General features: G+C 59.6%; 1 long non-coding RNA gene across 3 annotated transcripts; it reads left to right on the top strand.

Moving 5' to 3' along the window:
* Positions 1 to 1138: 1138 nt before the first annotated feature.
* Positions 1139 to 17249, top strand: LOC111095256. Of its 3 annotated transcripts, none has more exons than XR_005356385.1 (9): positions 1139 to 1158; positions 6490 to 6584; positions 8555 to 8645; positions 10395 to 10470; positions 11426 to 11616; positions 11704 to 11784; positions 13069 to 13193; positions 16565 to 16693; positions 16968 to 17249. It is a non-coding gene; the product is annotated as an uncharacterized LOC111095256 (long non-coding RNA). The 3 variants fall into 3 exon arrangements; XR_005356386.1 differs by having other exon boundaries at positions 17000 to 17249; XR_005356387.1 differs by lacking the exons at positions 1139 to 1158; positions 6490 to 6584 and adding an exon at positions 8077 to 8189.
* Positions 17250 to 26225: the final 8976 nt, after the last annotated feature.

Raw genomic sequence — 26225 nt, forward strand, 5'->3', positions numbered from 1 at the left:
GACAACCCAAAGGTGGTCTTGGCTATCTCAATGGACTCCTACAACAATATTCCTACACCAGGGCTTTTGTTCATCCACAGATGTCTGGCCAAGGGCTTATTAAATGATCACAGCCAACCTAGTTGTAAGATGTCGATTTATGGCAAGAGACTCTGTGGGCCCCTACAGGCCACAGTGCCAGGAACACAAGGCCAGGGATGGGACCCTTACCCATACAGAGACCATCTGCAGGAACAGCCTCACCTGAGTGGTATGTTTCCTGCTGGGGTTAAAACAACCATTTCTGAGCAACTGAGCAGTGGGCTGATGGCTCTCAGAGACCCCCAAGGGGCAGGGATTTTGAGTAGCCCCTAGTCTCAGAGCTGCCCACTTTTGCCCAGGGTACACATCCAGGGAGGAAAAGGCCTGGGCTTTCTAGCTGCTGTCAGATGGAGCCTCGGCACCACCACCTTCCTGGCTCATGAGCTCAGCCCCATGGCACCCTGACCTTGCAAATGGGGATGGAGCCATCTCAGGGCTTAGGTGGCAGTGAGGACACAGCCCAGGGCTAGGAAGCCCCCATGGACCTGGCTACGGTGGACCCTTCCTGCCCCACCTGGGAGGCTGATAGTGCTTCTCTGAGAAGTGAGTGCTGTGACCGGTCAGGCTGGGCCAGGTCCTACTAGCTCCTCACACATTCACTTGCTCACTCACTCATGTGGTACTCGGTGGGCACCTTCTGGATGCTGAGGAGCCCATGATGACCGAGGCCTGAGCCCTGCCTGCTGAGAGCAGCTGTTCTGAAGGCTCTGAACTATACTCAGTGCTCACCGTGAGGCCCCAGACAGCAGCCAAGGATGGCCCCTACGTGGGACCTGGGGACCGAGGCCATGGGGCGTAGGAACGAGGGAGGCCTGGGACAGGGCATGGCCCCACACTTTGCCCCTGGCAGTGACCCGGTCAGCTGGGAAAGGACAGGGAATGCAGTGGGGTGATAAGCTGGGGAAGTGAGGGGCAGGTGGAGAGAGTCTCTGGTTCCAGGTCCAGCCCTGCTGGCTGTATCTGCCGGCTTGCTGTGTCTTGCTTGCCTTCTGGCCCTTCACAGGAGGGAGCCACTGACCTCACAGGACCCACCTTTTATTCCATCATCACTCCCTCCCCAGCAGGCCACCAGCACAGGTAGGCTGGACCCTCTTCATCTTCACCAGCCTAGCCTTGTCTCTCCTGCCACCCACCCCTCTGCCTCTCCTCCCCTCCCAGGAGCTGCCCCATGTTCCTCACCCCACTCCTGACCTTTCCCAATACCCCCAGGGGGACACTTCTCTGGTCACCATGATGGATATCCACATGCTAAGTCCCACGAACAGTTGTCAGATCCCAAGTTAAACCTCTACATGGGATCATTTCTGGGTCACTCGGCCTAACTGACCTCTTCACCTCCATGAACCTCCAGACCCAGCCTGGGGGGTCCAGTCTTGTCCCCCACATACCTTTGGACTCCCCTGCCCCCCATTGCTCTGCCTGAGGTGGGGTCATCTCTGGCTGGGATGCTCCCCATCCTTGCTCAGAGCCCTCCTGGCTCTACCCCACTGCCCAAGCCAGGCAGGGACCACCCCATGTGGAGCAGGCTCTCCAAGCCCTGTGACCTATATCCCTGCTTCCTGTTTACTGCAGTCATCTCCTGCAAGCCAAGCATTGGACTTCACTGATTTCAGGGTCCACAGGGCCACCCAAGCACTTGAGGCAGGACCACCACCCAGCGAGCACCCTCAAATCCTTGTACCCTGGGCTATGGTAGGGACTCCACGGGGCTGGGACACACAGTCCCTCCCTGGGTGATGCAGCCGTGTCTAGGGCTGAATCCTGGAACCCTATCTCAATGGTGTGCCCAAGGGGCTGAGGACATCTGGGCTGGGGCAGAGGGTGGGGGGCTAGAGTGCCCTGGCCCCACCTTTCCCCTCCAGGCTAGCCACCCTGGCCTGGGCAGTGGCACCTGCCCTCCAGTTGGCTGGGGAGGGGGCTGAGAGGCGGGGCTACCCTGAGGGCAGCCCGGAGGAGGTGGCCCAGCCAGGCCCCTGCCCAAGGCAGCATTCCTCGCAGCTGCTGATAAAGCTGGCTAATGGCTTTTTGCTAATGAGAAAAGCCCGACTGATTATGACAAATCGCTGGGAGCAGCGGGCTAAGCGGCGACACGTGCCCCACTCGCTGCCGCCAGGAGGGGCTGCTGCCCCACCCACCCCAGGCCCAGTGCCCAAACCTTGCCCTGCAGGGGAGGGCCCAGGGCCTGTGGGGGGGTGCGAGGTGCGAAGGGCCGAGGGGAAGAGCTAGGGCAGGGGACCCTCCCCAAGCTCCCCTGTACCCAACTCCCTAGCTCCCCCGGCACCTTCTGCCCCTGATACCCCAAGTCCATGACCCCCAGCACGCCCACTCAGCCCCCTCCCCGTGGTCCCCTGAGGTTGGGCTGCGGAGCAGGGGCCCAGGGGAACTGGTTGGACCTCCCCTGGCTAGGGGAGGACAGCACATGCTCTGTACCTTGTTTCCCAGGGACCCTGAGGAAAGGGGTGCATTTCTTCACTGCCGACCCCCAGAGGGTGTCTGGCTAGGGAGAAATTCAAACTGTCCTGAGTCTAGGACCTTGGTCCCCCTCGTCCCTCTGGGGCAGCCACTCTGCAACTTGGGGTCAAAGTGGGATAAGTGGCAACAAAGAATCCCAGAACATGGGGCAGGGGGGCAGCACTATCCCAGGGCACGGGGGTGGGGGGCAGCATGATCTCAGGACACGGGGTGGGCAGCACGATCCCAAGGCACCTGTGGGGGGAGGGCAGCATGATCCCAGGGTGCAGGGTGGGGGCAGCACGATCCCAGGACACAGTGGGGGGGCAGCATGATCCCAGGGCACCTGGTCAGGGGAGGGCAGCATGATCCCAGGGGGACATCATGACACCGGGGCGGGCGGGGGTGGGGAAGCATGATCCCAGGACACCGAGGGCGGGGGAACGGTCAGCATGATCCCAGGACACCAGGGCCCCAGCACGGTCCTCCCCGCCTGTCCCGGGTTGTGGGTTTTCATATGAACCTTCCCAGCCAGAGCAGATTGCTGTCCTCCTTCCACCCATCCACCTGTCTGTGTATTGAGCCTCTATGGGGCGCCAGGCACTGTCCCTCGAGCTGGGGTGAGCTTGATGCCCAGCTCCTGCTCCAGGCTCACTAGAGCGGTGTCCTGACCTGCGGCCCCCCTCCCCTCTGTCCTGTCCCTCCCCCACGGTCTTACCTGGTTGGTGACCCCCAGCGGTACCCCACCAGGTCCCTGTCCGTGGGCTGTAGGACCTGTGGACACACCTCACCGTGTCCAGCAACAGCTCTGCCACTCGACGCTTCTCTTCCCGACACCCCTTGGTCCCACCTCCAGAACCTTCTGCTGTCTTAGCTTTCTCCCCGACTGCCACGATCCGGAGTCCTCCACTCCACCTGCCCTCGGGTGCCCGCACAGGGCCGACCCCGACCCCGACCCCGACCCCAGCACCTGCGCCGGCCCCACCCCAGCCTGAGCAGCCCTGCTCCACCCACCTCTGCCCCCACGCAGGCCCGTGACCTCGGGATCTGGGGAGACCGGGAGCCACAGTGTAGCTGGCCTGTTGGGCGTTATTTAAGGGGGTTGAGGGGCCAGGGCAGCCGTGTAGAGGCTGCGTGGAGAGGTAGGAAAGGCATAATGGGATTTTCCATGTGGAACGGCCGTCTTATCTCGGCCCCGTGTGCCATCCATTACCGCTAATTACGCCGGCGGCCGAGCCCAGAGCCCTGGGCGCTCCCCCGGCCAGGCGGGCGGCTCCGTCCTCATTGTCCTCTGCCGGGCCGCCCCTCTCGCCCGGTGGGAAGGGCCCGGGGTCTCCCTATCGTCCCAGAGCAGCAGCGAACGTGGTGGGCACCCCCTTGATAGATGAAGCATGGAAATTAGTTCCAGAGTTTAACTGATAACCACGGAGCACAGCTACATTCGGTTATGGCAGCCCTAATTGATGAGCTCATTAAGTCCATTATTAGAGAAATTGATTTCAAATAGGCACTTAGAGCGGGTGCAGGAGGCAGGTGGGCGGGGGCAAAGAGGCAGAGGAAGCCACGAAAATACATAATGAGGCAAGTAATTTTATAGGTTTGTTTAATGAAAAGCCTCAACAGCGTACTCGTGGCCATGTGGGTTTTAAACACTCATTTTATGTACTAATAAAGCTCCTGGTGGTGAGATCCTTCCCAGGCCCTAGCCCACTATCCTCCGCGGCCACCCCTAATTAATTAATTAACCCTGGTGAGGCGATCAATGAGTTAGTCATGCAGAATCGACACTTGGAGGCCGCCCGCCTGGGCTCGTGGGGAGGGGAGGCCCGGCAGGTGCTTGGCTTCCCGCCCTCTAGCTTGGCCCTCTGGCCCTGCCCAGCCCGGGGCCCTGGCACTGGGGGCCATGCAGCCCCATGGCGGGGAGCTGGGGCCGCTATGGGCACTCTCCAGTGGACCAGGAGGGGCCCCGCGGGTCACCTCTATTTGTTCCAGCATGGTCCACCCCGACCCTGTCCGTGTGCCACAGGGCCGCCCCCATGACTCTAACCCTGACTTGGCCCTCAGGGCTCTCTGCCTGGCTCGGGAAAGGCTCAGTCTGGGTGATCCTTGGGATACTGACCCCAGCCTCCACCCCTGCTGCCTGCCCCCCAACCCACGTGTACCGAAACAGATGCGGACACACACATGGACATGCACAAGGGTGACGCTGACATGGTCACATGGATATATTCACATATGGATGCACACACAAAGACGTATTGCCACGGAATACATGGACTCCCACACGCAGATGCACATGCAAACACAGGCCCATGGAGACACAGTAGACACATGTAGTCCCACAGACACATGGACATGCAGTGGGCACACGGAGCCCCCGTGGACACATGGACACACAGTAGGCACAAGTAGCCCCACGGACACATGAACACGCAACAGACACATAGCCCCGTGGACACACGGACATGCAATGGACACACATAGTCCCCATGGACACATGGATACACAGTAGGCACACATAACCCCGTGGACACATGGACATGCAGTAGGCACATGTAGCCCCCACAGACACACGGACACGCAGCAGACACACAGAGCCCACAGACACACGGCATGAAGCCCCCGTGGACCCACGGTTGGGAACACACACACACACACACACACACACACACACACGACCGCCCTTCCATCTGTCCCAAGCGTGCTCGAGTGTGGATGCCCCACTCAAACTGAGGCTTCTCCACCTCTGTGGCTGCTTCTCTGGTCCTGTCGTCTGTCCTGCCTCAGCTCAGAGCCTCCTCGGGTCTCATTCCCCTGCACCCATTGTTCCTGGCTGCCCACACCTGGTCCCAGGCTCTTCACGGTGGCCCTGCCCATCTCCACCGGGGATCCAGCTTGAGTTCTCATGCCTCCCACTCCCGTTGACCGCGTGCCTCAGTGGGGAGGCCCAGCCGTCCAGGGGTGCGCTCCACGGGGTCCCTGGGCCAGCCTCCAGCCACTTCAATGTCTGCAGGAGCTCCTCCCCCACCTCTGGCCTCCGCATGTCCACCTGCGTCCCTGGTGGGGACCAGTGGTAGAGCAGAGTCCCACGGGACCAGGCTTCTTATGCCACTCTGGCCTCCACCTCCACGGCCACACCAGCACCGGCTCTGCCCCCCACTTAGGGCCTTTGCTCCTGCTGCTCCTCCATCTTGGCCCGCCCGTCCCTCCCTTCTTCCTCCGTGGTCGACAGCAGCCCGTCCTCCATCCTGTTTCTCTTTCCCTGGGGTTCCCTCTGCTTAATGTGGTACGAGGGTCTCCTATAGCCTTGTCCATCCTGCCAGCACGGAGGCCCCATGAAGGGGGCTGTACCCAGCACAGGGAGTGGCCCCCGGGGCTGCTCTGCAGAGTTCCATGAATTCATGGGGTCCTCTGGGGGTTCAGGAAACACTGCTACTGAGATGCCGCAGAGGAGGAGCCTTCTTTATCAATAAGATAATTAAAATACTGATGAGCCACACGGGGAGGATGGAGGGACAGTGGCAGTAAGGCAGGGGGCTCAGTGTGGCAAACAAGACAGACATGATGCTAAAAATGAGTAATTCAAGAAACAACAGAATCAACACACATTCCACGGAAGGGATGGAAATGGTCACCTGGGTGCTGGGGGGACAGAGGGCGGGGCAGTAGGGCAGCCTCTGTCCTGGGTCTGGAGGCAGAGCAGGGAGGGGGTGGCAAAGAGCCTGGCCCAGGGCCGCCGGAGGATGGGAGCGGCCCAGGAGGACGCAGGAACTAGAGCAGGCCTCAGGGGGCTCTGCTCTCCCTGCCCTGCCAGCCCGCTCTGGGTCTCAAGGCTGAATGCACCGGAGGCCAGGGCTCAGGGGGAGGCAGCCTGGGCAGAGGTCTGAGGGTACTTGAGTGTCCAGAGGTGATGGGTGAGTGGCACGCCAGTGAGGCACCATGTCCCTCCCCAAACAGGGGATGCCCGCCGGCAATGTGGACTCCTCACAGGTGACATCGCCTGGGTGCTCTGACCCCACGGAAAAAGGAACCGTCAGCGTGGGGCGGCAGAGGTCAGTGCAGCAAACGTGTGAGCTCCCACGTCGCCCTGGGTCACTTGCACCTCCCGCCTGTGCTTCCCACGCCCTCAAGGAGCACCGTGGCCCTACTTCTCTCATGACACAGCCCTGGAATGGTGGTGGCATCTCGGGGGCCACTTCAGCTGCACGGGCAGGAGGGGGACGTCCAAAGTCCTGGCAGCTGCACTTGTCTGGCCAGTGTCCTGTGAGGGCGTGACATCCTCCGACCCACAAGCTCGCCTCTTCCCTGCAGCCCTGCTGCCTTCATGGCGTGTCCTTGCTGTCCTTCTGCTGGTCCAGGAGCTGCACTCAGGGGAGCTGACAGTTTTCCTCTGGGTGTGGCCTGCCCTAATTTTACGGCCAGGTAGGACCTGGAATGGCCACAGGAGGCCGCAGGGGGCCTCGGAGTGGGGTGTCCCAGCTCATCCCAGGTGTGCCCCTCCCCCTGCAGCCCTCCCTGTAGTTCCGAAGCCCACGTGGGGCAGACACAGGGCTGGTCTTTAGCAGGCGGCCAGAGGCTGCAGGCAAGACCAGTGTCACTGCTGGAGTGCCCAGAGAGGTCAGCCCAAACCACAGGTGCAGCCCCACTGGCCTCTGCGCACCTCTGGCCATCACTGCCTGCCCCTACCCCTATGTCTGTTCTGAGGCCTGGTGGCAGGGGGAAGGGGGATGGGGCCTCTCTGCCCACCTCCAGACCTGGATGTCGCTCCAGCCCATGCGGGGTCCTGCCCATCTGGCAGCCCTCCCACTAAGTGAGTCTGAGCGCTGGAAGGGCCCCATAGCTGCCCTTCATTCTAGGGGAGTGACTGTCTTCAGCATAGGTGCTCCCTGCTTTGATGGTCCAGCTGAGGAAGAGACCCATTAAACATATCCTTTGTCAAACAGCCCTGTGAGTTTTCTTCAGTTTTGTAGGTCTGCAAACACCCACCCCTGCTTAAAGCCCTGTGCACTGAGTCTGCGGGTGCACGGAGGTGAGTGCCCCAGCACTGGCCTGGCCCTTGTGAGGGACAAGAATTGGCCGAGGGGTTCAGTGCAGCTCGGGGGAGAGAGCCAGCTGGCAGGAGGGCTCACTCCAAGTCCCCCACTCCTGGGGACGGTGTGGACACGAGACAGATGACGGAAAAGCGATTTACAATTTGGCTGTTCTATTTCCAATTAAACCGCGACATTAGTTAATATGCAGGGCCGGGAAGCTCAGGCGGAGATAATGTGTAGATAGCTCCATAAAACTCCGCCAGGAACAAATAATTTTGCACAAATTTGCAAACAGCACGGTTTTTGTAAATAACCATCATCTTTCTACCGGCCCCACTGCCGATTATGCATTTTTCCTTCATGATAATTTAATGATGATCTAATTTACCTACTGTTGCTGGGCCTTGGGTGCAGCCAAAGCGATCGTCTGATTTAGTCCAAAATCTATCCCGATGGCGTTAATTCATATTGACCAAATGTTTACAAATTGAGCTTTTCCCCTTGTTATGCCAGACGGTGAACTCCACTCACGAGCCTGTTTGCACATGTCCAGCTGCCTGGGCCCGGGCCTGCCCATAGCTGACCAAGCTGTGGCAGCCTCTGAAACTGCAAGCACGGGTTGAGGTGCATGGCCTGGGAACTGTGGGGGGTAGAGAGAGGGGCGGACATGAGGGGCCTGCTTTCCCAGGCCAACAGAACAGGAGTCTGACAATGCCAGGAGGGGCCAGGAGGGCCCAGGAGGACATAGGAGGGGCCAGGAGGAGCAGGGGGGCTTCCACCAACATCCAGAGGCCTTAGTTTCTGTAAAGGGGCCCCCGGGGGCCTGAACCGGGGTCTTGGCAAGGAATAACAGGCATCATCCCTGGGAGGGACTGGAGGCCAGCCCATCACCTGCATGTAGAGACCTCCTCCCCAACAAAACGTGGCTGCGTGGTCTTCTTGGGCACTCCACTGTATGAAGTGACTTTGTTTCTCTGTTTGCTTTTCAGATGCTGGTCTCCCTTCTAGGATGTCACTGCTCGGAACAAGTGGGGTCTGCTTTGCCCACAGGCTGGCCCAGGGCTCAGCTTAGAGCAGGTGGTAGGTTACCACGTGTCTTATTACTTTGTCACCATTGGCAGCATATGCCTGGGCTCTGGTCACGAGCACTGCTTCCCCATGGTTGATTTCCTCTTCCAGGCTCACCAGTTTGCCAAGGGAATGGAGCGGGAGGGCATACTGAAGGGTGGTGTGTCCTAGAGCTGCTGTGTAGCAAGGGGGGGCCCATACATGGGTAATAGCGGGGAGGCAGTCACCGTGGTGGGACAGGCCCTGCACTGACCCAGCCCAAGCATTGGGTGATCATGGAGTAAGTGGATGGATGATCAGATGGGTAGACAGGGAGTTGATGTTGGCTAGCTGGCTGTCTGGGGTTGCTGGCTATGGGTTTCTGGTGGGTAGCTAGGTGGGTAGGTGGAAGGGTGGTCTAGGGGATGGATGGTTGGGTGTGTGTGTGGGTATGTGGGTGGCCTGCTTGGGCTGGTGGTTGGATGAACACATGGATGATGGGTGAGTGGATGGATGATTGCTGGCTGGCTGGGTGGGTGGCTGGCTGGATGTGAGGGTAGGTGGATGAATAGTTGGGTGGGCTATTACGCAGGTGAATGGTAGAGAGATTGGTGGGTAAATGTGCGTGTGTGGGTTTGTGTTTCAGTGGGCAAGTGGGTGAATAGGTGGACTGTGGATGGTTTGCTGAGTGAGTTAGTATGTGGGTTGGTGGGTGAGTGAGTGAGTGGAGGTGGGTCAATGGTTGGATGGGCACTCAATTAGAAGTAGAGGAAGAGAGGAGGGGCCAGGCACCTGTGCTTGTTGATGAGTGTCTAGATTGGTAAGTGGGTACCTGCGTGATTAGGTGCGTTTCTGGGTGAGTTTAGCAGGTGAATGAGTGGGTGGATGGTGTGCACAGTGGATGGAGACCCAAGAATGCTTGCTCCCCAGAGCTTTTCCAGACGCCCATGATCAGGGAGCCTTCCTTGGCCGCCTCCACGCCAGGGCAGAGGCCACTAGGATGTGGGATTGTTGCTTCATTCATTTGTTGAACTCGGAGGAAATATTTGGAAACAAAATCACAAGGGACAGTTGCCAGCTGCAGTAATCTGCCTGTGGGCCCCTTGGAGGACGCAGAGCCAACCACGACAGAACTTGTGGCCCTGGGGTGCCACTGTAGGGGTGGGTGGAACAGAAGGTGTGGGGACCAGCAGGTGCAGGTGGAAGCAAGGAGTCAGGTAATGTCTCAATTGCTGGTAGGGGGTCTGGGTCAGGAGCTGGTTGGGTCTGGGACTCTGGTCTGGGCCAGGGAGGGGTCCGGCAGCTGGGGGAACCGGGCTTGCCCAGGGTAAGGGAGGGCTTCCTGGAGGAGGAGGTGCTGGGTATCTATGTAAATAGAGGGCTGTGGATTGGGGGTAGGAGGAGCGTGTGTACTATCTGCCCTCCACCCCTGTGTGTCTCAGCCAGAGGGCCACGTGGACATGGATCCAGTATGAGTGGGACCAGGGGAGAAGCAGGGTAGGCACCAGGACTGGCCACCTGCGGCCCCACTGGGAGCGCAGACCATGCGGTTCTCTCCTTGTAGGAGAATCCCCAACACACAGGGACATTTGTAAACCATGCTCCCGCCTGGCTATCCTACCCCTGTCCTGGCCCTGCCTTCCTGGCCTGAGGTCCAGGGTCCTGCCTGATGGCCGGACCTCACCCTGGAGGGGCAGGGGGCCTTCCTTTCCTGGAGAGGGGGTGGGATGGGCTGCCTAGAGAGGAATATTTACAGGTTAAGTGTTCCTCCTTCACCCTCAGCAGGCAGATGACCTGGGACCAGGCTAGTCTGTGCCTGGGGACATGCTTAGAACCGGCCGTGTCATCAACTGCTCAGGTCAGTGGTTGTAGAGAGCATTTATAGGTGCAGCCCCCTCACCCTGCTGTATAGCCATGTGGGGGGCATCATGCTCCGCCGACTGCGTCTTCTGGGCCCTGGGGGTGCTGCTCCCCCTGCCAGCTACTGGGCCGCACCAGGCCCCGAAGTCTCTGCCCTGAACCACTTCCTCCTGCTAAAAAAGCTAGATTTTTCTGCTATTTGTGCTGCTTTTAATCCATAGGAAGTGAATTTTCCACTCATATATTAGTTTATTTTATATTTTCAAATTGATTCGACTATACATTGATTTCCTGTTGTGGGTATTGTGTCCCGAGCGGGGATTACGCGTGTAGAAGTGGGGGCTCGTGGCGCATAAAGGTCGCTCTGCGCTGGAGAGCTCTTATCTTGAAAAGGGAGAGTCCAATTTTATTGAAACAGCTAAAATCCCACTTAATTGAATTTTTTTTCCTCTAAGATGTACAAGCTTAGAGACTTTTGCTTTCCAATTCAACTCAGACTCTGTGGTGTTTAAATTTCCAAACCCATAAAGACCTTTATGAAAAAGACCCTGCGAATATCGTATTTCTGAGCCGGCGCCCTGCCGCGCAGCACCAGGTGGGAGCGGTGATCACAATATCAATATTCTGTAGAACATCTTTGCATCGCGCGCCTTTCATGCCTATTTAACGCAGCCCCGAGGAAAAGGCTCCTGCCGGGCTCCCCTGATGCCCTGCCCTCAAAGGCCTGGACAGCCCGCCAAGGAGCCCAGTGGATGTGCTGGGTCGCTCCTAGCCCCAGACTGAGTCAGAGAGGGGCACCTGACAGATGCTGGTCTCCCCATGTCTCAAAGCACCTGCCCCATGCTGCTGGCTCTCTGTGCTCCCTCTGCGCCCTTCCTGGGCTCTGCAAGGGGGCACTCACCTCATGCACACATCCTAGCAGTGGCCTGGCCATGATGTCTTCATCCCTCTAGGAGTGGCCCCGGCGTCCAGCTCGCTGCCAATCTCCCCTGGCCTTCCGCCACTTTCAGGGAGGAGAGAGGAAGATGAACAGTCTAACAGCATGCTGTGTGACTTGCAGGCCAAGTTGTTTGGAGGGCAGCCTCTTTCCCCCAAGCCTGGCCACCAGGGCTGGTCACACCTGGGGCATGTGTGCAGTGAGGAGGTATGTGGGCCCTGGGGGCCTGGCAAGGACCCTTCTGCACCTGCTGCCCTCCCATCCTGCCCTGGACCTGAGCCCCTCTCCTTCCAGCCACTGGTGGGTGCTGCAGATGGGTGCTGGGGCGTCTCCTGTGTGAGTCTGGGGGACCCTCTGTCTGGAAGCATCTGCTGGGTGAGTCTGGGGGTACCTCTGGGAGCATCTGCTGGTGAGTCTGGGGGGCCCTCTGTCTGGAGGTGTCTCCTGGGAGAGTGGGGGACCTACTATTCTGAGGAGGCCACCCCCTCGAACCTGTTCTCATTCCTGGCTACCTGTGGCCCAGCCTGGGACCACTTGCATGAGCTGACTGAGCTCAGTCTCCCACACGCTCTGCTCAGATAGCCTGTGCCTTCCCACCAGATGCCTTTGTCTTGCTCAGACCACATTTGACCCTCCTGTGTCCCCTGCTGACCCCCACCCACCTCTACCAAATTGGGCCTGAGCACCTGGGGCCCAGAGAAGCTCCCACCTGGTTTTGGAGTTCTAGAAGCTAAGCGCAGCCTCGCCCCTCGGGGACGCCTCCATTCCCCCCTGGGTTCCCAGTCCCAATGCTGCTGGACGTGGGCAGGGGAGGAGCGGCGCTGGTGCCGGAGCAGGAGGGGCCTAGGCTTGCCTCACCTGCCAGCCTCAGTATCTCCATCAGTACAGGGCCCTGCACTGCAGTGTCCTCCCCACAGGGCTGGCGATCTGAAGTCCGGCTCTGGTGGAGAGGCTCTGGGCTGGCAGCCCTGGGACCTCCCCTCGGGGCCATGGACTTGGGAGCTGACCCCCGGCTGCTGCGGGCGCCCCGCCTGTGTGCTGGCTGGACCTGCCTGTGCTCTGCACGGCCTTCAGGTGGGGCCTGGACTGTGCGTGCCGGTGTCCCGGGGGCAGCCCCGCTGCCCCGGGAGCCTGGCAGGCTGTGGGCCTCTCCCGGAGCCGCCGTGGCGGGGCGCATGCTTGGCCGACCGTTATCTGCTGCCTCTTCACGCACAGCTACTCCAGCGACAGTTGAACAGCGCTCCGGAACGGGGCTACTCTGTATCTCTATCCCGTGAAATGGCTAATGGTGATAAGGAGAGGAAAAACAAAGCGGTCCTCGGGCCTCACGATGCCCCCGCCCACCCGGCTCCTTAGCACTCGCTGGCGCTGCTGCCCGTAATTATTTCCTCAGCTCACTGGAGCTTCCAGAGAGTTCTCTGCGCCAGCGATGCTGCTGAGTGCTTGGGATAGTGCTGAGTGGGGATGGTGGTGGGGGGTGCTGGGACCCCACTCCGAGAGGCCCAGGGTTGGGTCAAGGCACAGCCAGACGTCCTGGGTGAGCCCACCGGGAGGGTGCCCATGAGGGCTGCGGCGTCATCTTGGGTGACGGTTGGGGACAGCGTGCTTCAGGGTCTCCAGGTATGCAGAATTCACGCACCTTACCTTCCGGCCCAGCAGAAGGCCACAGGACCAGAGACGCCCAGGGTGGAGACGTCCGCCACCTAGTGAGGCCTGGGCAGTGTGCACCTGGCAGGACACTGGGGATGGTCTGGACTTTCATCTCTCTTAGCCACATGTTCCAGGTGAGTCCCATTCATTCCTGCCAGATGCCTCCGTGGTGACCTCGGGGACCCTGCCTGAGATGCCACCGGTATTAGAGGAGAGGGGACGGTCACACAGGCAGAGTGGCCACTCCCAGGGCTGGGGGAGCTCGGAGCTAGTAGTCAGCTCAGGGTCACTCCTGGGTAGGTAGGCTTCCTGGGCAGGTAGCCCTGGGCCTGGCCGTCCATGGGTGGCAAGCCCCAGGTTGCCTCTTCTGCTCTTCTTGTTCTCTCCAAAACTCACTTCTGGGGAATTTCCTCCTACTGCCCCTGGGAGCTCCCTCAGGCGCATAGCTGTCCTGTGCTGCCGGGGACCCGGTGCTGCGCCTTTTCTGGGGTTCCCTGTCCAGCCACCCCCCCCCCACAAGGCTGAGTTTCTACGGGAAAAGCCTTAGATTCTGGTGGGTGCCTGTTCCTGGCCTTTGCCCCCATAGGGAGGGTGCCCCCCCCAGCGCAGCCCCATGCCTTGGATAAGGTGAGGTGCACCTGGGGAGCACAGGGACCCCTTAGGTCTCTCTAGCCAAAGGCCTCACTGGTGAGGTTAGTCAGCTGCCTGGCAGGGCCAGTGAGAGTGGAGGGAGCCCTGGCTTTGCCCTCCACTCGATGGTGGGGAGTTTGGGGAAGGGAAGCAGAGCCTGTTGGCTCCTATAGTGAGAAGCCTAGGAAGACCCTGGCCCTATTCTCCACCCCTGCCTCTCAGACTCCTGCTTGGGGCCCCCACCCCTACCCTGCTCCCCACACCTCCAATCTCATCTGATCATGACAGTTGGGTGCTCCCCTGAGGTGAGGGGCAGTGTGCCCCCAGGCAGCATCCTGAGGGCAGAAGGGTCCCACAAGAAGACAGGGAGTAATGACCATGAGGGCTGCTGGCCACAGGCCTGCAGTGCAGGAGGCGGATGTGGGCTCTGGTCTCTCTCCCTGCACAGCGCTGGGGCGGGGCGGCTGCAGGGTGCGGTGCATCCAGCAGGGGCAGTACGGGGGGCAGCCACGCAGAGCCCGGCCCTGCCTGCCCAAGCTTTGCCCTCCTGGGGAACAAGTGGAGGCCCCACCGGCCAGGTGGCCAGAGCGCATTTTAATAGTGGAGCGCGATTCCAGAGCAGTGGGAAGAGAAAGGGAGAAGCCTATGAATTATTACAAACGCACTCAATCTCCGCGGCCGCGCGGCCAGCCCAGCCTGGAAAGCCTTTTCTTCTCGTGTTTAAGTTAGCGTGGAAGATGAAATAGTCACAGAGACGCACTGGCCACTCGAACCTGTTATTGCTGGCTGTGAGTGCCTATAAATACTTTTCTGATTTATAACCTCGCTCTGCTTTATAAATGGAAAACCAGAAATGCCTTCAAGAGTAGCTTTCAAAGCCCGCGCTTCTCAGCGTGTCCACTCACAGAGGTGAATGCCAACACCTGGGACACGCCCTCCACCTTCCGCCCCCACCCCACCCCCCACAACCCGTGGGCACCAGGCCTGCACCTGGGCCTGGGGCAAGTTTGGATTCTGTGTGTGTTGGCCCAGGAGGATGGGGTTCCAGGTGTGGGGTGTTCAGGGCTGGAAGTGGGGTGGATGGGTCACTTTATGGTGGCAGTGATGGAATTCAGGGATGCGCCCTCTGTTTTGGGATAAAGGGAGGTGCAAAAAACATCTATGCACTCCAGAGGGGAAGCTAATGTCCAAGCCCCCAGCCCCCTAGTCTATCCCTGCTTCCCAACACCCCTGATTGCTGTCTGTGGATAACAGGGTATTCACACCCAGCAGCCCCACCGTGGCACTCACCTGGGCCAACTGGCCTTGAAAGATGGGCAGTGAGCCAGCAGGGATTGCTCAGGAAACTTCAGCCACTGACTGCAAATACTACAGGGACCTGGTGTTATGGGGAAACCGAGTCTCACGAAGGCTAAGCCAGTTGTCCCAAGACCAGCAGGGACTTTGAGGGGGCAGGCACTTGCACCAGGATGTGGAGGGCACAGTAGTTCCCTCATGCCGACCAGGGCAGGGCCAGCAGCCCCTGGGGTGTCCTGATGTCCTGGCAGTGCCCAAAGCCACGTAGCCCCTCCCCCAAGGGCATTCTTCACCCCATCCAGGATTTGCAGGAAACCGTATTTGGGGTTAAAGAAAAGGCATTGAATGAAGCACTCAGTGTTGGATTTGCTCTGTGAATTTTTGAATCATTTAGAATATGAGCTTCTTGATGAAAAGCACGATTTTGTGTTATGAACCAGAAAGTCATGGGCGATCAGACCAGGGAGAAGGGCTGAGGCACCTCGGTGATGTCCTCGCTGCTGACACTGCTGCTTCCGAACGAGCACACAGGCCATCCACCCTGGAGAGCCCCGGTGCGCTGTTCCCTGTTGGCACCCAGGCCCCGCCCCCAGGCTCCCCACATCTGCTAAGGAACGCAAGGGATGGGCAGCCCAGGAGCTGGGCGCGTTTGGTCCTGGACACAATATCCAAAAAATGGGCTCAACCTTGGCCAGAGGGGGCTGAGCCCTGCCGCCCACTGTCTGCGCCCTGAGGCCACTCTGCTCCCACCATGAATCCCCATCCCCACACACCCGGCACCACACACACACACACACACACACACACACACACACACACACACACACGACTTCCTGGGCAGGGCAAGTGCTGGAGATGTTTATTGAACAGGAAGTGAGATTGTGACCACCTAGTCAGACGGAATACTCAGCGACGAGCGTAGGTTGGCCACGAAGAACCATTCCCTGGCCTCGGCCCATTGGGAAAAGCAGCCGCCGCGGAAGCAGACCCGGGGGCAGGCCCCACCAGCAGCACTGGCAGCCCCAAGAGGAACCCTGGGAGCGCAAGCCCTGGAGGGGCATCATGGGGCCACACGCCCCGAGTAAATCCTCCTTAGGCAAGGGTCCCTGCCGCCCCCGCCCCCCGCCCCAGCCCTCACCCTCACCCTCACCACCCACTTCCCGTGGCCAGAGCAGCACCCATCATGTGCTAGGATTGCTGGGCCCGGCCCATAGGAGACCTGTGTGCCCGCGGGGACAGTCTGGCAGGCCGCGGGGTGGCTGAGACCTCAGCATCTGGGCTGCTCCGGCCTGGCGCTGGGGTCAGCGATCTAGTACAGAGTGTGGTGGCCGTCTGCGCACCCACGTTCCCAGATGGCTAGAGGCTCAGGGCTTTTTTCACACCCAGGCATCTCCTGTGCATGATGAAGGGGACCATAAAAATGGACTTCTGTTTGTTACACCTGGTTCTTCCAGAGCCGCCAACTGCCCCAGCTGCCCATGGCCATCAGCATGGGGTGGGGGTTAGGGGGCTGCGGCTGGACCCTAGGATCAGCAGGCTAGAGGAGGTGAGTGTATGACCAGCCACATCTGCTTTCCAGGGTCACCTGCTTGTCCTGTGGCAGCATTGTCCGCAGAACATGGGGAAGTGTATTTGACCAAGGCCCATCCACCCAGAGACAGGTGTCAGCCAAGGGCCCCTCAGTTCAGCCAGAGTCAGCAAAACACAAGTGAGTTCCAGAGCAATGCTGCCCATGGGCTCAGCGGGGAGGGTCTGGTGCTGGGAACAGGGCCTGCCTGGTGCCGCCCCAGGATGGGGTAGGCAGCTGGAGAAGCTTGCCTGGAGGGCCCACTGGCCAGATGCTGACATGGTGGACACCCCAGTCTCTAGGGCTCCCAGAGGGGGCCCAGGGGTCTCACCTGGCCTTGGAAGGGAGGGGAGGGGAGGGGAGGGGAGGGGAGGGGCCCCCGAACTGCCAGCCATCTGGAAACACGGGCGCCCAGGTTGCTGCCACACTGTACTGGAACCCTGACAGCAACTCTGGGCCAGAGCAGCCCCCATGGCCACCAGCTGGTAGATGCATGAAACATCTGGTCCACGTGTGCAAGAGTGGTGTGCCGCCGTGCGAGGAGTGAGCCACATCACACCTGCAGTGTGGACAAACCTCGGAGGCAGCAGTCCCGAGAGACACGCCAGACACAAAGGCTCCTTCTCTGTGGTGTCCAACGACAGAGACAGAAGCAGAGGGGCAGCTGCCCCAGGACTGGCAAGGAGTGACTACTAGTGGGTGGGGGTTAGAGGAGGTTGGGGTGGGGTGGAGATCGGGGTGGTACAACCTTGCAAAGGTGCTCAGTGTCCCTGAAATGCACAGTTTAAGATGGTTAATTTTAGTTTATGTGAATTTCACTTGAATCACAAAATAAATAAGTAAAATAAATGACTTGGACTGGAGACGATGGGAACAGGAAGTGAGCTGACAGGGAGGGAAGGTGGACAAGCCAACATCACTGTGAGGGCATCGAGGCACACTTGGGCTCCCACGGGTTTGCATGAGGCTATTTGGGCATTTGCTCTGGTCTCATGTGCCTCTCAAGAGGCAGGGCCCCAGGCTGGGGCCACTGGCTGGGGAGGCCAGGCCAGTCTGGGGCTGCCCCATGGGGCTCTGGGTGCCCTCTGTGGTCTGGACCCCCTTGGAGGAGGCGGCCTCTGGGGGGCAGACCCCCGGCCCAGCCACATTCCCAAGCACCACTCCCAGCTGACCAGCTGTCACACGCATGGAAGACATAGTCGGGGCCTCAGTGCCCTGGACCCTGGTCTGGGAAGCTGAAGCACGGCTGGGCTGCTCAGAGTCAGGAGACTGGCGTCCACACTGCAAACGCAAAGATCCCTGGTGTCTGGGGGTGGTGCCCTCAGTGCTTTGCAGGGCACAGTTGGACCTCAGGGTTACTGGCTTCAGGAAAATCCATAGGGGGGGCCCAAGTCAATCTGGGTTGTGGGAGCCAGGCTGCGTGGCTGTCTTCCTGGCCCTGGTGGGGGGCCACGGGGTGGGAGGCTTCCAGGACCCTGGGGCACCCCCACAACCACCGTGAGGCCCAGGGTAAGGTCCTGGCAGTGGTGTCGCCTCCGTGGTCATGGACCTGCCCTTGAGCCCACGTCTGCCCCTCCTCCTCCTCATCGTCACTGCAGGGACAGTGTGGTCCCTTCCTTCTGGGTCTTGGGGCTGAGGACAGATGCCCTAGCCCTCAACCTGTGAAGGATGCCTTGCGGTGATGGCCAGGAGCAGGACTGGGAGGCTTGGGGCCACCAGGCAGTGACCTCTCAGGGGGTTTCCTCCTCTGATAAATGTAGGTTAGTGTATGTTCCCTCCTTGCAGTGGTTCCAATGGCTAAAGGGAGGGCATGAGATGGATGGGGGGCACATGTGCGTGTGCTCACCTCTGCGGCAGCGTGGGGAGAGCCAGGACCCCAGCAGCGGGTCAGGCCTGGGCTGGGTGTCATGACCCAGGGGGTGGATGCTGGGGATTTGAGCCAGCGGAGCCAGGCCCTGTGTCCGCGTCGCCCGCCCGCCCACCGCGCTCTGCGGGGACGCCTGTGAGGTAATGGCCCGCACTGAAGCCTTCCTGGGCCCCGTGGCCACACGGCCCTCCCCGGGGTCCGCGCCGCGTGATGGAGCTCTGACGGGAGTAACCCGGGCTGAGCTAATCGAAGCTGAAAAGGCGGAATCAGCGCGCGTCGGATCCTCTTGCCGCCTTCATCAATCCAGCTAACTGGGTTTGAGCGCGCGCGGGGCAAATGTTCTGCAAAGGGAATTAATATGTAAGACATCTGAGGCCTGGCGCGGCCGTGGGTCCTCCGGCGGGCGCGGGGCTGGGCGGCCAAGGACCCGACCGGCCTGGGGAGGCGGCCGCCCACCCCGCCCGCCCCACCCTCAATTCAATTAGGAGGGGGCTGCTGCATATGCAGGCGGCGCGGAGGAGGGAGGGAGCGGGACAAAGGCGTGCGCGTTTACCCCATCATAAGCTTCATTTGGAGGAGGTTTGAAAACAATTCCCCGTCACATTTGTCCCTGTCAGATCACATTATTCACAAATGAAGTTCACAAAGTATCAATTCAATTTCAATGAGCGCCGCTGCAGGGCTCGGCGGGGTCTGGCCCAGCCCGCAGGGGGGGGCGGCTGCGGACACCGAGGCCGTCAGAGGTAATCAAAGGGAGGCGGCCACGCTAGCACTTTCCATTTCACCCCTTTTGTGCACATCTGTTCCTGGATAATCCCATTTTCTACACTTCCAAATCACTGAAGACGGCCACGGAGGGGTGGGGCCCGCGGGAGGGGGTGGCACGTCTAGCGGAGCCAGGCAGAGGCGGGGGTGGTGGCCAGGGAGCCTGCCTGGGGCCCTGCCCTCTGGGTCCAGGCCTAGCACTGCCTCAGGTTGCCGCGCGGCTGGGCCCCTGTGCTCCCCTCCTCCCCCAGTCTGTAGCCTGGGGCACATTTCTGGAGCCCACCAGCTTCGGGGCCTGGGCCTCTCCCCATGCTCTCGCAGCTCAGAAGGCCTCCGGAGCATCCAAGCATCCTGCCCACCCCACCGCCACACTGTCTCCATCCCCAGGGCCCCCTCCTCTCCTGCCTAAGGCCGGTCTGGCCCCCTCCTTGGTTTGGGCTAGAGGCTGGGGCACTCAGCTCACCCTGAGGGGCCCTGAGGCAGGTCTCAGGCTTCTCCTGGCCATCCAGGGGCTAAGGTGTCTTGGCCACCGCAGCACGGACCCACCCCTAATGGCACAGGGCAGAGTAAAACTTCCTTCTGTCCAAACCTCTCCCCTCTGTTCTGTAGCGTCCTGCTTCGCCCCAGACTTCTTCCGGCCTCTGGACCCGGACATCCCAACACCAGGCCCTCCTCCTGCCCCTTCACAGCCTCTGAGGAGGTGGGGGGCACGGGGCGGTGAACGGTCCCTGGTCACACTGGTCTGGGCTCACAGCATCCACATGTCAGGTCAGACTTTGCCCTTTCACAGCCCTCCAAGCCGAAGTGAAGTGCAGTCAGGGAGGCAAGCTCCTCTGCCCCGTATGACCAGGGCTGGGGCTCCCCACTTGTGGACTGAATGATCAGCCCCTTTCTGGTCTGGGCCTCACAAAGACTGCTGACCCCAATGAGTCCTAGAGGGCTATGGAAGCAGGTGTCAGAAGTCTGGGGGCAGAGTGGGTGGCTGGGGCCAGGCTGTCATCCTCTTGACGCCTCTGGGGCAGGATGCACACGGTGGGGCTGTCCTGGGGCTTCTGGCTGGAGGCCACACCCCAGACCCTGAGGCTCAGGGAGGAAGAAGGAACTGTGGCACACCCTGGTGTACTGTCTTGGGCATCAGGGGTGCGGCTCCCTGGGCTCTCCGGAGTGCACTGCCCCAGGCTCACACCTGCAGCTGAGGTGCATCCAAGAACACAAGGCAGGCCTGCAGGTGGGCTGTGCATATCGGGGTGCACACATGTGTACACGCAGTGGGTCTGAGGTCTTATGCTGTTGGGGCCCAAGCACCCTAGTAGGGCTGGCTGTACCATTTTTGCTCTCTCTGCAGTAGACATTAGCCTCCTGCCAGCTTCCTGCTCTAGGATCCGCTGGCACCACAGCTTTACGCGTGCAGTTCCAAGATCCTGCCAGCAGGGACGGGGTCAGGCTGCCTGCGGATGTGGGCCTCCAAGGGGCGTGGGGAGCACCCATACCTGAGCCACTGTCACCCCGTGATGAGGCCGGGCCTCCGAAATGGAAGAAAATTGCCATTTCATAACAATTGTTTGCATTTTTAAATGAATAAACTTAATTTTTTAGAGCAGTTTTAGGGTGAGGGCAACACTGAAAGGGAGGTACAGAGGTTTCCCATATGTCCCCATCCCCCCCAACCCACACCTGCACCAGAGTGGGGCATCTGTGATGGAGATGCGTCATCACCCTGAGGCCACAGACAGTGTCAGGGTGCACGCTGGGGGTGCACGCTCTGTGGGTTTGGGCGAGCGCATCCTGACAGGTGCCCACTCCCGCAGTATCCCATGGCGTGGCATCACGGCCCCCAAAGCCACTGTCTTCCACCCGTTTACCTCCCACCCCCCAGCCCCGACCACTGCTGACCCTGTCACTGTCCCCAGAGGTCTGCCTTTTCCAGAAGGTCCCATGGCGGGAATCAGAGGGCTTCTTTCCCTTAGGGATACACTCTTCAGGTTCCTCTGTGTCTTTTCACGGCTCGATAGCTTGTTTCTCGTTAGCATGAGTAATACTCCATTGTCTGGGCGGAGCACACTTAGTTTATCCGCTCACTTGCTGGAGGACGTACTGGTTGTTTTCAGGTTTGGCAATTACGAACAAAACTGCTATAAACATCTGCGAGCAGGAGTCTGTGTGGATGTAGGGATTTGGTTAATTTGGGTGAACACCAAGGCGCGTGACAGCTGGGCCACGTGGTCAGAGTAAGCTTGGTTCTGTAAGAGAGACCTGTTTCCCAGTGTCCCTGGCCACTGATGAGGCCAGGCCTTGGAAACAGGAGAAATGGCATTTCATAGCGTTTGCAGCAAAAGCCAAGCTATCTCTTAGCTGCCTCAACTGGATGCCTTGCCACACTCTGAGCCCCCAGGAGATGCTGAAACCACCCCTACCCAGGCTGGCTCTTGAGAAGTGAGCCCAGCTTGTCTGCCCTGAGCAGGTGTGGATGCGTGTTGAGCCTGGGGGTGCAGCAGCGGGCTTCCCCGATCCCGAGGGTCCCATCAGGGGCAGGAAGCCTGAGGAGGAGAGGTGCCAGGGTCTGTAGAGGTCCTCCTGTTCATGGCCTTGGCAGGACCCTACGTGCTCTCTGTAAGGCTGCAGGTGAGCGAACCCGGGATGGTAGAGGTCCCTGGGGCTCGCTGGCAGGGGTCCCAAAGTTCACAGGCAAGTGAACAGGCCTTCACTGCGCCTCCACCCCAGGGGGTCTCTGTGGCCCGGCAGGGCAGGTATGACCGGGCAGTGCCAGGAGAGGCCTTGGCCTGGGCAGCTGCCCCCCTGACAATCTGGGCCAGATGGTAACTGGTACTTAGCCCTCCTCATCTGTTGATCCCGAGGCCAGAGCATGTTGTAGAAGGTGATTGTGATGGGATTTTAAGTTAGGGCAGGTGAAGCCACAGTGACACAGAGCCAGGCCTGGCAGTTTCATTCACCGCTGCAAAGTCACCAGGCCTGGCCACAGCAGGCCCCCAGGCCCAGGACCTCAGGAGGAGGTCATCTTTTCCCACAAACAAAAGGATATTTCTTCCAGCCAGAGGAGCTCACAGCAAAGCCACCCACCCCCTGGTGGCCTCCAGCTCTGTGCACATGCTCACACATGTACACACTTGCACATGCGTGTAAAGAGCATATGCAAACACATCCCCACACTGGAGCACATGTGAACGTGTGTGTCCCTGCACATACATGCACATGCTCCGGGACCATGCAGGTGGTGAAGCTTTCCTGTCCTGCCTCAGTGGGACCTCCAGGTGCCTGTGTAGCTGGCTCATAAGTGTTGGGTTCATACCCACAGCACTATGCAGACTCGTACTACCTCCCCCTCCAGACTGGCCGGGTCCTCGTATCCAGGGCTCCCTGGTGGAGGTTCTGAGAGGCCTCCTGGCACACGTGCCTGCCAACACCAAGAACAGTCCATCCTTTTGTCAAATGTCTTCCTCTGCACGTGGCTTCGTGCCTAGCCTGGGGCTCCACAGGGGGTCCTCCGCAGCCTCTGCTGTGGAGCAGAAACCCTACCCAGGGGCAGGGACAGGACAGTCCAGGGACACGACTGAGGTGGGAGGCTCAGCCAAAAGCAGTGGGGACCCCCAGGAGGAGCTGGAAAGGCTGAGTCTGGGAGCCTTCTTGGAGGAGATAGTCCAGAGCTGACTCCTGTGCTGGCCCTGAAGGGCTAGCTATCCGCAATTGTCCCAGTCCCCAGCTGGGCTGTTTGTGGGGCCTGAAGCCTCCTCTGCTGGGGGCAGGGTCTCGGCTGCTCACCCCCATCCTTGCCCGCCGAGTGAAGCACATTCTGGCACATTCTGGAAAGTTGGGCACCTTGGCCCCATGAGGCTTGGGCTATTGGGTTACCACAAGGCAGTGGGGCTGGTGGGTCCCTAGTGCCTCTGGGCCAAGAAGCATTGCGAGCCCGGGAGCTGTCCGGGCACCAGCCAGGTGTATGGCTCTCAGGGCCTGTGCATCAGCCGGACACCCGGAACATAGAGATGTATCGAATTCAGCTTAGCAACCCAGGCATGAATGCCCGTCCTTTAAAGAGAAACTTATCTGTAATTAAAATCATGCACAAGTTTTAGAAAGAGTCTGTTTACAACTGGGAAGAAAGCTGATTGTGGAAATGAATAGGCCTCCGTTGGGGCTGGGAGTGTTTAATTCAGAAATAAATCCCCCCATAGGAGGTGCTTTGCCGGGGCTCTCTTCCCCGGTGCCTCTGGGGGGCTGGCGACGGTGCTACTGTGTGCGGTTGCGGTTGACGCGGACCTTATCGAGCCGCGATCACAGGCACGAGGGCTGGGCCGCAGGCTCCCGGGTGGCTGGAGAGCTCGCCGCAAACCGCGCTCCTCCGCTCGTGAGCAATAAATTAGCCCAGTTAAAATCAGCAGGACGCGTGCATTCAAAGTTTATGCTTCCCTGTGAGCAGATGGTGGCTTCGGCATGTGCAGAGCAGGTGGCATCAATCACCAGCCTCGGAGTTTAGGGGACGGTGACACCGGTCCTCACGGAAGAGCCGCCGCCTGGACGTGGTGGCAATGAGAACGTGATTTATGCAGCCAGGGGGCTGGCCGCCGCGGCCCTGGTGATTTAGGAGGATTGTACTGGCTGCCGCCTGTTAATTGGGGGAGCGGCTGGTGGATAATTTGGGGCACCTGCCCACGGAGCCTGGTCCACACCACATTTGCATAATCCTTCCCACTAGTCTTGTCCCAGTAGACAACCGGACAGGACAGACTGTTTTTCTGGGTATTGACTGCAATTAAGAGCATGACTATGAGCTCGAAGGCATGTGGCTTCCAGGCAAGAGCACTTGCTGGGTCTTGTTGGTGCCTTGGGGCAGGCAGGAATCTTCTTCCTTCTGCCACCGCCACTCTGATGCCGAAGAGCCTTTGCCCGAGACCCCTCAACATGAAACAAGCCTGCCCAGGAGGCAAGGAAACCTCTGGGATGAGCAGGCTGCCGGTGCACTTGCTTCTGCAGGTGCCAACGCCCCTGACAGGCCAGCCAGCCGTGCCTAGAGACCCCTGCCACCTGCCCGCTCCATGACCCACTGTGGGCAGGTAGCTTGGTGGTGGGGGCCAAATGGAATACAGGGTCACTGCACCATGGAATGGGAGGCCAGAACCCTGCCCTCGTCTCCTGCTCTGGGTTCCTCACCCGTGGGTGTGGGATGAGGCTTTCCTGAGAGCATCTCTGTGTAGCAGAACCTGGTCCCTCCAGTGGGGACACACAGGCTTGTGCCAATGACCAGGGGACAGCAGGGACCTCAGAGTCGGAGTGGGGGGCATGTAGGTGGGGGAGGCCACATGAGACATAGGGTGGTTCCCCCAGGGGCCTGGCCAAGAACCCAACTCGGACAAAGGCCACAGGCTGGACCTGGGTGGTGGGATCCCATGGATAGAGAGGGTGGCGTGAATGGGGCTGCCCTGGGAAGCTAGGGGTCACCAGGGCCTCCATCACTAAGCACATACCAGAGTTGGCTTATACCCCACTAGCTGGGGGCAGCCCCTGCCAAGGTCCTGGCCCTGCCTCGGACTTTGGTTCCTGCTCCCTCAGCTCATGGCTTTCTCCTTTGACTCCCTCTGGCCCTCAGAGCCCCATCCTGCCCATTGCTCAGCTGCCACCGCCCCCCTGCCCCACAAGGGGGGACCAGCCTGCTGCTGCTGATGTCCAGGGGGTCCTCCCCTCTGCTCCAGGGAGCAGTGTGAAGCAGCAAGATCACCAGGTGGGGGGGTGAGGGGGAAGGTGGTGCAGGTGGGAGAGACAGCAAGTGCCCCAGCTTGCTCCTGGCCCTGCCCGAACTTTCCAACACCCCAGCCACATCCAAGGCTCCTCTACTTCGTTTCCCACCATCTGACTCGCTGGGCTCAGAGCTCCCTGAGGAGAGTTACAAACAGCTAGTGTGGGGCTTCCTGTTGCCCAAAACTTAGCAGAGACGGGGGTGGGGTCTGGGCTGACACAGATACACCCTGCAGGGGCCCGGGGTTGTGGTCTCCTCGGTCCCCTCTGTGCTAGGTGGGGCCCCTGGAGGACAACAGGACTTGGACCCTGACACAGAGGCAGCCAATGGCTCCTGGGTCCACTTCCCACTTCTCCCCAGGAAATTGGGCTTTCACCAGTCGTGGTAGTGACCTGTGCCTTCCTCCTACCCACAGGCAGTGTATGGGGCATCTTGACTTCCTCCCAGGAGTTACCCCAATTGACAGTGGCTGTACTTGTTGATTTTAAGGCCAGGGAGAAAAGCACAGAGTCATATTCATATGAATTAAAGAAGAAAATGTGGGAGATGATCTCTGTGGCCCAGAGGGAGTAAAGGATTTCTTCCATTTTTTTTTTTTTTTTTTAAGATTTATTCATTTATTTTTAGAGAGACAGAGAGATGGTGATCATGTGAGTTGGGGGAGGCGGAGAGAGGCAGAGGGAAAAAGCACACTTTTGGCGGAACAAGGAGCCCAACTTGAATTGGGGCTTGATCTCCCAACCCTGAGATCATGAGCTGAGGCAAAACCAAAGCCAGACGCTTAACCGACTGAGCCAACCAGGCACCCCCCATTTCTTAAATAAGATCTCAGAAGCAGTAACCACCAAGGACACAGACCCCAAGCCATGGTGAGGTGGGCTCTTCATGGAGACCTGTGGGAGAGCAGGCACCCCACACCTCTGCAGAGACAAACAACCCGACACAGAAGGAGCAAGGGCAGGAGCCAGCATTCAAGGGAGGAAAGGGATGGTCAGCGGCGTGAGGACTCAGGACCACAGCCCTGCCTGACAGCAACGTCCAGGTCCAGGACAGAGAGTGTCAAGGGCACATGGCAAGGGCCACAAAACATAGTTGTGGAACTTGAGTGCCTGAGGACCAGGAACCCCTCAAAACAGGGCTCCCTGACTTTTTGTTGCTAATCACGATTTTTTGTAAACTGAAAGAGTTCTCACTCGCTGTTGTAGCTGTTTATGGCTTCTTATTTTTCTTTGACTTTCCTGCTGAGCCCTGGAAGCTGCCCCTTCTCCAGCTCCCAGGCAGGGTTTAGAGCC

Source organism: Canis lupus, chromosome 3 (genome assembly GCF_011100685.1).
Source record: "Canis lupus familiaris isolate Mischka breed German Shepherd chromosome 3, alternate assembly UU_Cfam_GSD_1.0, whole genome shotgun sequence".
Lineage (NCBI taxonomy): Eukaryota > Metazoa > Chordata > Mammalia > Carnivora > Canidae > Canis > Canis lupus.